Here is a 12105-nt window from a genome sequence, read left to right as displayed (position 1 = left end):
CAATATTTTTCCTTCCTCCTCCCATTTCTCCACTGTCCAAATAAGTTTTTAACATTATTTGTCAGTAATTAAGTTACAGGATATCAGAGGGGAAGTGTGACTCAGCTGGAAGAGAAATGAACATCACTGAAGTGTGAATAAAGAGAATCGTATCCTCTTTTGGCAGGGGAGGGTTAGGAATGTACTTATTCTCTCTTCATATGGATAACCAAGTGATCTGATGTTTTCATTGTGCAAGGGATAGGTGCATCATGTTAAACAGAAGGATAATTTTGCTGTAGTTTGCTTTCAAACTTTACTTGAAAGTTTAGTATGGTGAAAATGGGTGTTTACGTATGCCAAGTTGACAAAAGGTGAACTGTAGTGGCTTTGTACTGTCACCTTAGCTGAGCTGGAATCCTACTTCCTAGAATTCCCTTTCACATGTTTCTGGGCTAGGGTTGGCCACAGGAGAAATGTGCATGATATTTGAAAGGTAGAAGCGAAGCAGTCACGTCTATACTTGGAAGGTCGCTGTAGGGTCAGGTGCTCTTGCAGCTCAAGCATGGTGTGGTAGACCTGTTGGTTCACTTTATTGGCATGAGGCAACAGCCGGGTCTGCAGCTCTTTCACCTCTCATTGGATCTCCTCCTTCAGCTTCTCCCACTCCTGGGCTTGGTGCATTTTTAACTGTGGGATGAAGGGCACCAGGTTCTCCTATGGATCACTTGCACCATGGGAGTTGGAGGCTCGGAGGTAGTGAAAGAAGGATGTGAGTTCCAGTTTCTCCTCGTGAGTTTCAGCTCTTCCTCACAGGTTCCAGTCATCCTTGTTCTCCCCACTTCATGTCGGTTGTTCCTTTCTCACTGCCTACCCCGCTGCCTTCAGGTCTCAGTACAAGATGCAGAAGCAATAACTAACTGTACACGAACTGTTTAGCCAGCTCCCATAATTGTATAAAATCAAATTCCCATAATAAATTTCTTATTCTATGTCACTCCCAGTGGTTCTGATTTCTCTGATGAGACCGTGTCAGGTCTGTGGGTTATAAATATCTTCTCCCAGTTTGTGACTTGTCTTTTATCTTTGTTTATGGTGTCTTTTATCGTACAGAAGTTTTAAATTTGAATGCAGCAAAATTTATGGTGTTTCTGGTATTTAAGCAATTTTCCTTATTCTGAAGTCATAAAGCTATTCTATATTTTCTTCCAAAAAATTTGAAATTTTGTTTTTTACATTTAGGCTTTTAAATTCCTCATAATTTATTCTTGTGTACGTTGTAAGGTAGGAATCTCCTTTTTTCTTTTTCCACATTTATAACCAATTAATCTGGTTATAAATCTCCACATTTGTTAATAGTCCATTTTTCCCCACTATGTGCACTGCCTCCTCAGTCATACGTCAGGTTTCCATATGTATCTGGGTCTATTTCTGGGCTGTCCATTCTGTTCCACTGGCCTATTCTTCCATCCCTATGCTGATACCCCACTGTCTTTATTTCTATAGCTTTATAAGAAGTGTTGGTATTGGGTAAGGCCAATTCCTTCATCTTGTCCATTTCATTCAAATTGTCTTAGATATTCTTGGTGCTTCATTCTACAGTTTTTGAATCAATTTATCAAGTTCTACAATTCTATTGGGATTTTAAAAATTCTAATGCATTTAATTTTTAGATAATTTTTGGAAGAATTGTCATCTTTTGACACTGAGTCTTCCCATTCATTTATTCAGGTCTTATTTTATGTCCTTCAATACTGTTTTCTAATTTTCTCTTTAAACATTTCAAACATCTTTTAAGTTTATTCCTGTGTATCTCAGTTTACATTGCAGTTATGAATGAGATATATTTTTCTATTACATTTGCTAAGAATATTTACCTTTATCAATTTTTATACATTGATCACACATCCAGCAACCTTGCTATATTTTCTAGTTTTAAGAGTTTCTCTGTGGATTTGCTTGAATTATCTCTATAGATAACCATATTGTCTACAAGTAAGAGTAGTTTTGTCTCTTCCTTTCCAATTCTTATATCTTTCTTTTGGTGTCTTATTGCATTGGCTAAAATCACCAGTACAATGATAAATAGATACTAGATGATGGAGACACATGTCTTACTCCTGACTAATAGGAGCTGCTTCTGAAATCTGACTTTTAAATATGATTTTTGCTATACATTTTTTTTATGACTACCCTATACCCTTTAGTTTGGTAAAAGGTATACTTTTTAAATGAGTGAATCTTGAATTTTACAAATTTTTTTGTATCTATTATTATTTTTTTTCTTCAATCTGTTTATATGGAGTACTACCTTGATGATTACCTTTTACTCTTAAGTTTGCTAAAAGTTTTCATTTTTTTAAATGATTGTAGAACTTCATTGAATGTTTTCTTCTGCATCTATTATAAATATAACATATTTTTCTTTAATCTGTTAATATGGTGTGCTCCTTAATTGATTTTATGATGTTGAACTTTCTAACATTCTCAGAATAAACCCTACATGATCTTGATTATTATTTTCATATAAACTGTCAAATTAGATTTGCTATTATCTTATTTAGCATTTTAGCACCTAGCATCATAAGGATAATAGGTTTACGATTTTTGTCTCTTAAACTTTCTTTTCCTGGTTTGGATATCATCGTTAAACTAGCCTCAAAAATGATTTGGGTAGCTTTTCCTTTTCTCAACTCTCTGAAACAGTATAAAATCAGGATTACTAGTTTCATAAAACTATTGGGACTGAATGTCTTTTTCAGGAGAGGGGGAAATGGCTCATAAAATTTTGATTATCAATGACCAGTTAGTGGTATATCGTTTTCTATTTTTTTCTAAAGTTAGTTTTGACAATTGATATTTTTCTAGAAAATTATCTATTCATATAAGTTTTCAAATGTATTGACAATGTGATTTATGATAATCCCTTAGAATGAAATAATCTCTTTATTTCTAGCCTTGGCCTGTCATCATTCCTTATGTTTATTATGCTTTTTCTCTTTTTACTCTTGGTAAGTCTTGTTAGGGGTTTGTTTAGTCTATTACCTTTTCCAAAAAACCACTTTGGATTTTGTTGATCTTCTCAACTGTGTCATCTTTTTCTATCATTTTTTTCTATTTCATTTTTTTGTTATCTGTATTTTTTCTTTTCTTCCATTTTCTTTAACTTTTTCCTGTTGCTTTTTTTCCTACCTACTTAAGTTGAACACAATTCATTTATTGCCAACCTTCATTTTTATTGCTACCTTCTGTTATAGAAAATTTTAAATATAAACAAAAGCAGAAGGAATAGTATAATGAAACCCCGAGCATTCATCAGCCAACTTCAACAACTTTCATCTCATGGCCAATCTTGTCTTGGCCAATCACCCACCCCAGATTATTTTGAAGCAAACTCTGACATCATGTATATTTGCAAGTAAATAGTTCAGTACGTTTTTCTAAAATATAAGGACTCACTATACATACCTAAAAATATCATTATCGTACCTAAAAAAAATACCATTATAATACCTAAAAATGTATATATAACAAGAATCTTTCATGTTAGCCAATATCTAGTATTCAAATTTCCTCAATTACTTCATAAATACCTATACAGTTTCTTTGGCTCCTAATAAGGTCCAATCATTGCAATTGGTTAATATGTCTCTCATGACTTTTAATCTATGGGTTTTCTCTTCATCTTTTTTTTTTCTTACAATTCATTTATTGATGAAGATAGGTAGTATGCCCTATAGAGTGTCTTATAATCTGAATTTTGCTGATTGCATCCCTGTGGTGGTGTTTAACATGTTGCTCTGACCACTATATTTCCTGTGGATTGGCAGTTAGATCTAAAGACTTGATCAGATTTGGATTTGATTTTTTTTTTTGACAAGAAAACTTCACAGCTGAAGTCGTGTACTTCCATCAGCAGGAATTTCTAGTTGTCTTTATGGTTGTGATGTTAAGGGCCACTAATGATCATTGCCACTATACCTTATGCCGCTTTCTGTCCTGTCATTTTGGTTGTCTGAAGTTCCTTCTCTAGTAGGTTGTTCAGGCAGAGATTGTGGGAACAATATTCTCACATTTTTTTAGCCCTACACGAAAACATCTTAAGAGCAAACTCAAGAACCATGAAGTTAGGAAAGCTACTCTGGCCTATCCTCCCCTTCTGAAATAAACACTCAACTCACTTAAACATAGGCTAAGGACTCTGACTTTTATGTTGCAGTGTGACTGCTTCTCTATTTAGACTTTTTCATGCTATCTTTTTTTTGCATTTTCTGTATATCATTCTTTTTAAAATTTCTGTTTGTCTCCTTTTCTACCTGATAAAATTTTCCACATACACCCTGACACTGTTTTAAAAATCCTTTGCTGGTTTGGAAGCTATTTACTATATTTCTGTTCTTTTAGTCTTTGCCCTTAAATTTTTAATATACCTTTTGTTATTCTTGCCTATTAATAAATAAAATTAGTCAATATTTTTAATTCTTCTCTTAACATGACAATGACCTTAACAGGCCCATTGTTTACTATCCTAAATCTTATTGCTGTTTCATGTTTTAGTTTTTTAATGTAAAAAGACTATTTTTAACAACAAATAGTTGATAAAATTGTATTGATGATTAATCAACCTCTATGTTTATTATTTTTCTTGTACTTCTTTTACTTATTATTTTTCTGGTACCCTGTGGGTTCATTTTTTTTTCCTTGCTAACCTGCTCTTTAACAGGTCTCTTAGTAAGGAAGGGTCTTTAGGTGGCAAACTCTCCTGGTCTTTGTATGTCTGAAAATGTTTGTTTTTACCTCTCTTGAATGATAGTTTGGATGAATATAAAGTTCTAGGTAGACAGTTAATTTCTCTCATTACTTTGAAGAGACTGCTCCATTGTCCTTTTTTCACTTTTTTTTATGGTGGTAAAATACACATAACAATTACCATCTTAACCATTTTTAAGAGTGCAGTTCAGTGATGTTAAATACATTCACATTGTTGTACAACCATCGCCACCATCCATCCCCATAGTTCTTTTCATCCTATAAAACCGAAACTCTATACTCATTAAATAATAATTTCCCATACTCCCCTCCACCCAGCTCCTAGCAACCATCATTGTACTTTCTGTCTCTAGGACTTTGACTACTCTAAGTACCTCACATAAGTGGAATCATACAGTGTTTGTCTTACTGTGACAGGCTTATTTCACTTAGCATGATGTCCTCAAGGTCCATCCATGTTGTAACATACGGCAGAATTTCCTTCCTTTTTAAGGCTGAATAATATTCCATTGTATGTGTATACTACATTTTGCTTATCCATTCACCTATCAATAGATACTTGAGTTGCTTCCATGTTTTAGCTATTGTGAATATTGCTGCTATGAACATAGGGGTACAAATATCTCTTCAAGACTCTGTTTTCAATTCTTTTGTGGATAGATCCAGCAGTGGAACTTCTGGATCTATGTGTAATTTTTTTTTAAGAAGTGCCATACTCTTTTCTACAGTGGCTGTTCCATTTTACATTCCTACCAACAGCGCAGAAAGGTTCCACTTCCTCCACATCCTTGCCAGCACTTATTTTCTTGCATTTTTTTTTCGATAGTCACCATCCTAATGGGTGTGAGGTCGTATCTTATTGTAGTTTTGATTTGCATTTCCCTAATGATTAGTGATGTTGAGCATCTTTTCCTGTGCTTCTTGGCCATTCATATATTTTCTCTGGAGAAATGTCTCTTCATATCCTTTGCCTATTTTGGAATTGGGCTGTTTCCTTTTGTTGCTCAGTTTTAGCAGTTCTCTATTTATTCTGGATATTAATCCATTATCAGATAAGTGATTTGCAAATATTTGCTCCCATTCTGTGGGTTGCCTTTTTACTCTGTTGATAGGATCTTTTGATGCCTAGATTTTTTTTAATTATCATGAATTCCACTATGTCTATTTTTTCTTTTGTTACCTATATCTGTGGTGTCATATCCAGGAAGTCATTGCCAAATGCAACGTTGTGAAGCTTTTGTCTTATGTTTTCTACTAAGAGATATATTGTTTTAGGTTTACGTTTAGGTTCTTGATCCATTTTGAGTTCATTTTTGTATATGGTGTTAGGTAAGGGTCCAACGTCATTCTTTTGCATATCAATATCCAGTTTTCCCAGGACCATTTGTTGAAAAGACTGTCCCTTCCTCATTGAATAGTTTTGGCACCCTCATCAAAAATCATTTGACCATATATGCAAGGGTATATTTCTGGGATCTCTATTATATTCCATTGTTCTATATGTTTGTCTTTATGTCAATACCATTCTGTTTCAATTACTGTAGCTTTGCAGTATGTTTTGAAATCAGGAAGTGTGAGTCCTCTGGTTTTGTTCTTTTTCAAGATTGTTTTGACTATTTGGGATCCCTTGAAGATTCCATATGAATTTTAGGATGGGTTTTTCTATTTCTGCAGAAAACATCATTGGCATTTTGTTAGGGATTGCATTGAATGTGTAGATCATTTTGGGTAGTAATGACATTTTGACAATATTAAGTCTTCCAATCCATGAACATGGGATGTGTTTCCACTTACTTGTGTCTTCTTTAATTTCTTTCAACAACATTTGTAGTTTTAATTGTACAAGTCTTTCACTGCCTTGGTTAAGTTAATTCCTAGGTATTTTATTCTTTTTTAAGCCATTGTAAATAGATTGTTTTTGTAATTTCCTTTTCAGATTGTTCGTTGTTCATGTATAGAAATGCAAGTGATTTTTGTGTGTTGACTTTGTAGCCTGCTACTTTGCTGAATTCATTTATTAGTTCTAACAGGTTTTTTTGTGGAATCTTTAGGGTTTTCTATATATAAGATCATATCATCTGTAAAAGAGGTAATTTTACATCTTCCTTTCCAATTTGGATGCCTTTTCTTTTTCTTGCCCAATTGCTCTGGCTAAAACTTCCAGTATTATCTTGAATGGAATTGATGAAAGCAGGCACTCTTGCCTTGTTCCTGATCTTTGAGGAAACACTTTCAGTCTTTCACCATTGAGTATGATGTTTGCTGTAGGTTTTTCATATTTGGCTTTTATTATGTTGAGGTAGTTTCCTTCTATTCCTAGTTTGTTGAGTGTTTTTATTATAGAAGGGTGTTGAATTTTGTTATACGCTTTTTCTGCATCTATTTAAGTGATCATGTGGTTTTTTCCTTCATGCTGTTGATGTGGCATATTACATCAATCCATTTTTGTATGTTGAACCATCCTTGCATTTTGGAATATTTCCCACTTGGTCATGGTGTGTAATCCTTTTAATATGCTGTTAAATTCTGTTTGCTACTATTTTATTGAGGATTTCTTTTTGCGTTTTCTCCCCAAATCCCCCCAGCACATAGTTGTGTATTTTTTCAGTTGTGGGTCCTTCTAGTTGTAGCATGTGGGACACTGCCTCAACATGGCCTGATGAGTGGTGCCATGTCCACACCCAGAATTCAAACCAGTGAAACCCTGGGCCGCAGAAGCAGAGCGCGCAAACTTAACCATTCAGCCACAGGGCTGGCCCCTGTTGAGGATTTTTGCATCAATGTTCTTAAAATAATTATGGTTTGGGTATGAATTTGTTCATAGTTTTCTTTTCTTGTTTTGTCTTTGACTGGCTTTGGTATCAGAGTAATACTAGCCTTAGAGAATGAGTTAGGAAGTTGTTCTCTCCTCTTCAATTTTTTGGAAAAGTTTGAGAAGGAATGGTATTAGTTCTTCTTTAAATGTTTAGTAGAATTCACCAGCAAAACCATCAGGCCCAGGTTTTTCTTTCTTTGTTGGGAGATTTTTAATTACTGATTCAATCCCCTTACTAGTTGCAAGTCTATTCAGATTTTATATCTCTTTATGACTTAGTCTTGGTAGGTTTTATGTTTCTTAGAATTTGTTCGTTTCATCTAGGTTATCCAATTTGTTGGCATACAATTGTTCATAGTTCTCTCATATAATCCTTTTTATTTCTGTAGACTTGTTAGTAATGTCCCTACTTTTATTTCTGATTTTAGTATTTTGAGGGGTTTTTTTCCTTAGTCCATCTAGCTAAGTGTTTGTCAATTTTGTTGATCTTTTTGAAGAACCAACTTTTGGTTTCATTGATTTTCTCTATTGTTTTTCTATTCTCTATATCATTTATCTCTGCTCTAATCTTTATTATTTCCTTCCTTTTGCTAGCTTTGAGTTTAGTCTGTTCTTCTTTTTCTAGTTCCTTAAGTTACAAAGTCAGGTTGCTGATTTGAAATCTTTCTCATTTTTTTTAATTTTCATTTTTTGCTGAGGGAGATTTGCCTTGAGCTAACATCTGTTGCCAATCTTCCTCTTTTTGCTTGAGGAAGACTTGACCTGAGCTAACGTCTGTGCCAATCTTCCTCTATTTTGTATGTGGGTCGACACCAGAGAATGGCCAGTGACAAGTGGTGTAGGTCCACGCCCGGGAACTGAACCAGGGCTGCTGAAACAGAGCATGCTGAACTTAACAGCTAGCCCACAGGACCAGACCCTTTATTGCTTGTTTAAGGTAAGCATTTATAGCTATAAATTTCCCCCTCAGCACCACTTTCACTGCATCCCATACATTTTGCTATATTGTGTCTTGTTTTCATTCATCTCTAAGTGGTTTCTAATTTCCCTTGTGATTTCTTCTCTGATCCATTCGTTGTTTAAAAGTGTTTAATTTCTGTAATTTTGTGAATTTTCCAGTTTGCCTTTTGTTATTGATTTCTAACTTTATCCTGTTGTGGTCAGAGAGGAAACTTTCTATATCTATCTTGTTGAATCTATTGAGACTTCATTTGTGGCCTAACATATGGTCTATCCTGGAAAATGTCTCACGTGCAGTTGAGAAGAATATGTATTGTGCTGTTGTTGGGTTGAGTGTTCTGTGTGTGTCTGTCAGATCTAGTTTGCTTATTGTGTTGTTAAGTCTTTTATTTCCTTACTTATCTTCTGTTTGTTCTATCTATTATTGTAAGTGGGGTATTAAAGTCTCCAATTATTATTGAACTATTTCTGCTTCAATTCTGTCTGGTTTTGATTCATATATTTTGATGGTCTGACATTAGGTACATAAATGTTTATAATTATCATACGTCTTGCTTATTGAACCTTTTATTAATATATAATGTCCTTCTTTATCTTTTGAAAACTTTTTTGATTTAAAGTTTATTCTGTCTGATACCAGTATAGTCACTCCTACTCTTTTGGTTACTCTTTACATGGAATATCTTTTTCCATCTTTTCACTTTCTTTTTCTTTTCCTTCTTTTCCCCAAAGCCCCCCAGTGCATAGTTGTATATTCTAGCTGTAGGTCCTTCTGGTTCTACTACTTGGGATGGCACCTCAGCATGGCTTGATGAGCACTGCTCAGTCTGCGCCCAGGATCCGAACCAGTGAAGCTCTGAGCTGCCAAAGAGAAGCGTGTGAACTTAACCACCCAGACATGGGGCTGGCCCCCACCTTTTCACTTTCAACCTGTTTGTGTCTTTGTATGTCAGGAGCATCTCTTGTATACAGTATATAGCTGGATCATGTGTTTTTATCCATTCTGCCAGTCTCTGTCTTTTGATTAGAGAGTTTAATCCATTTACATAAGTAATTACTGATAAGGAGGGACTTCTGTCATTGTGCTATTTATTTTCTATATGCCTTATAGCTTTGTTGTCTTTCCTTTCCTGCAATACTGTCTTCTTTTGTGTTTAATTGTCTTTTGTAGTGAAATGTTTCAATTTCTTTCTCATCTCATCTTGTATATACTCTGTAGCTATTTTCTTTGTGGTTACCATGGGTATTACATTTAATATCCTAAGTTATAACACTCTAACTTGAATTTATGTCAGCTTAACCTCAACAACATGCAAAAACTCTGCTCCTTTACAACTCCAGCCCCACCCCCTTTCAGTTGTTGATGCCGCAGAATGACATCTTTATATACTGAGTGCCCCAAAACATAAACTAATAATTCTTTTAAATGCATTAGTCTCTTAAATTATGTAGAAAACAAGATTTGGAGTTACAAACCAAAGTTACAGTAATACTAGCTTTTACAATAATAATTGTTTTTTTTTCTTTAAATGCATTAGTCTCTTAAATCATGTAGAAAACAAAAAGCTATAATTTTTAAATCTTTGTGTTTTTGCATCAATCAATATTTTCCTTTATAGCTTCAGATTTTGACTCATCCTTAAAAAGTCCTTTCTCTAACACCTACACAAAAATCAATTCCAGACCTAAATATAAAAGGTAAACTATGGGGCCAGCCCCGTGGCTGAGTGGTTAAGTTCACGCACTCTGCTTTGGCGGCCCAGGGTTCGGACCCTGGACACGGACCTAGCACTACTCATCAAGCCATGCTGACTAGGCGTCACACAAAGCACAACCAGAGGCACTCACAACTAAAATATACAACTATGTACCACCAGGGGGCTACGGGGAGAAGAAGAAGAAGAAGAAGAAGAAGAAGAACCAACGAAGATTGACAACAGATATTAGCACGGGTACCAATCTTTTAAAATTAGTACTTCTGTTCATTAAAAGAAACCCATTAAAAAAATGAAAAGGCAGGGCACAGAGTGAGAGAAGATATTTGCTTCTACATATATTGCAACAATGGGTTTGATTCCAAAATATCTACCTCTGTCTATACATAAATATTCTTACAAATTAATAAGGAAAAGGATAGTAACCCAACCCAAAAATAAGTAAACCACTTGAACAGTCACTTCACACAACAAGCTTATGAAAAGATGCTTAACACAAACAGTTTCCAGGGAAATAAATGCAAATTAAAACCACATTTTGCTAAAGGTCACATAGCTAAGGGATTTGAACCTAGGCAGTCCGTTAACCTCTCTGGCTCTATTTACTTATATTTAAATTGGGGATATTAATGTCTATCCTGAGGAACTTTTAGTCTGAGGAGGAATAAGCGAAACAGAAAACATAACTATGTACTGAAACATAGCAAATTATGTACTGAAAATCCAGAGCAAGACACACAGTGACCATATTTTTTTTGGCTTCGCTTTTTTATATTGAGCTCATAATAGTTTATATCATTGTGAGATTTCAGTTGTACGTTATTTCTTGTCTGTCACCACATAACTGCTCCTCTTTACCCTCTGTGTCCATCCCCCACCCCCCTTCTCCTGGTAACCACTGAACCGTTCTCTTTGTCCACGTGTTTGTTTATATTCCACATAGGAGTGAAATCATCTGGTGTCTGTCTTCTCAGTCTGGCTTATTTCACTTAGCATAATTCCCTGCAGGTCTATCCATGTTGTTGCAAATGGGATGATTTTCTCTTCTTTTATGGCTGAATAGTATTCCATTGTGTATATGTATGTATGTATGTGTATATATATATATATATATATATATATATATATATATACCACATCTTTATCCAATCATTGGTCGATGGGCACTTGGATTGTTTCCACATCTTGGCTGTTGTGAATAGTGCTGCAATGAACATAGGGGTACATATCTTACTTTGGATTGTTGATTTCAAGTTGTTTGGGTAGATACCCAGTAGTGGGATAGCTGCGTCATGTGGTAGTTCTAGGTCATATGGTAGTTCTATTTTTAGTTTTTTGAGGGATCTCCATAGCGTTTTCCATAGTGGCCAGACCAGTTTGCATTCCCACCAGCAGTGTATGAGGGTTCCCTTTTCTCCACACCCTCTCCAACATTTGTTATTTTTAGTCTTAGTGATTATAGCCATTTTAACAGGTGTAAGGTGGTATCACAGTGTAGTTTTGATCTGCATTCACAGTGATTATATTTTTTACCTAGAAATCAGCACACAGAGACTTAACAAAATGTTCATAAGCCTTCCATCTTACAAGTTTTGTCTTGTTCCTTGTCAACTCCCCCTGATTCTAGCATGCATACTGCTGCCAGATTAACCTTTTGAGAGTCTTGGTGCATAAAGGGACACAGACCAGACACCTTATCTTGACCCTATAAACCTGGCCCCATCCTCTCGCTGTGCCATTTTAAAGAGCTTAGCCCAGCTCACTACTATTGTGAAGAGCTTCTCTCCTCCCCAGTAATAGCCACCACTTAGTTAAAAACACAGTCTCATTTAATTCTTGTAACAATCCCATAAGGTAAGTATTATT

The sequence above is a fragment of the Equus caballus genome, chromosome 15 (genome assembly GCF_041296265.1).
Source record: "Equus caballus isolate H_3958 breed thoroughbred chromosome 15, TB-T2T, whole genome shotgun sequence".
Taxonomy (NCBI): domain Eukaryota; kingdom Metazoa; phylum Chordata; class Mammalia; order Perissodactyla; family Equidae; genus Equus; species Equus caballus.
This window is presented reverse-complemented; position numbering follows the sequence as displayed.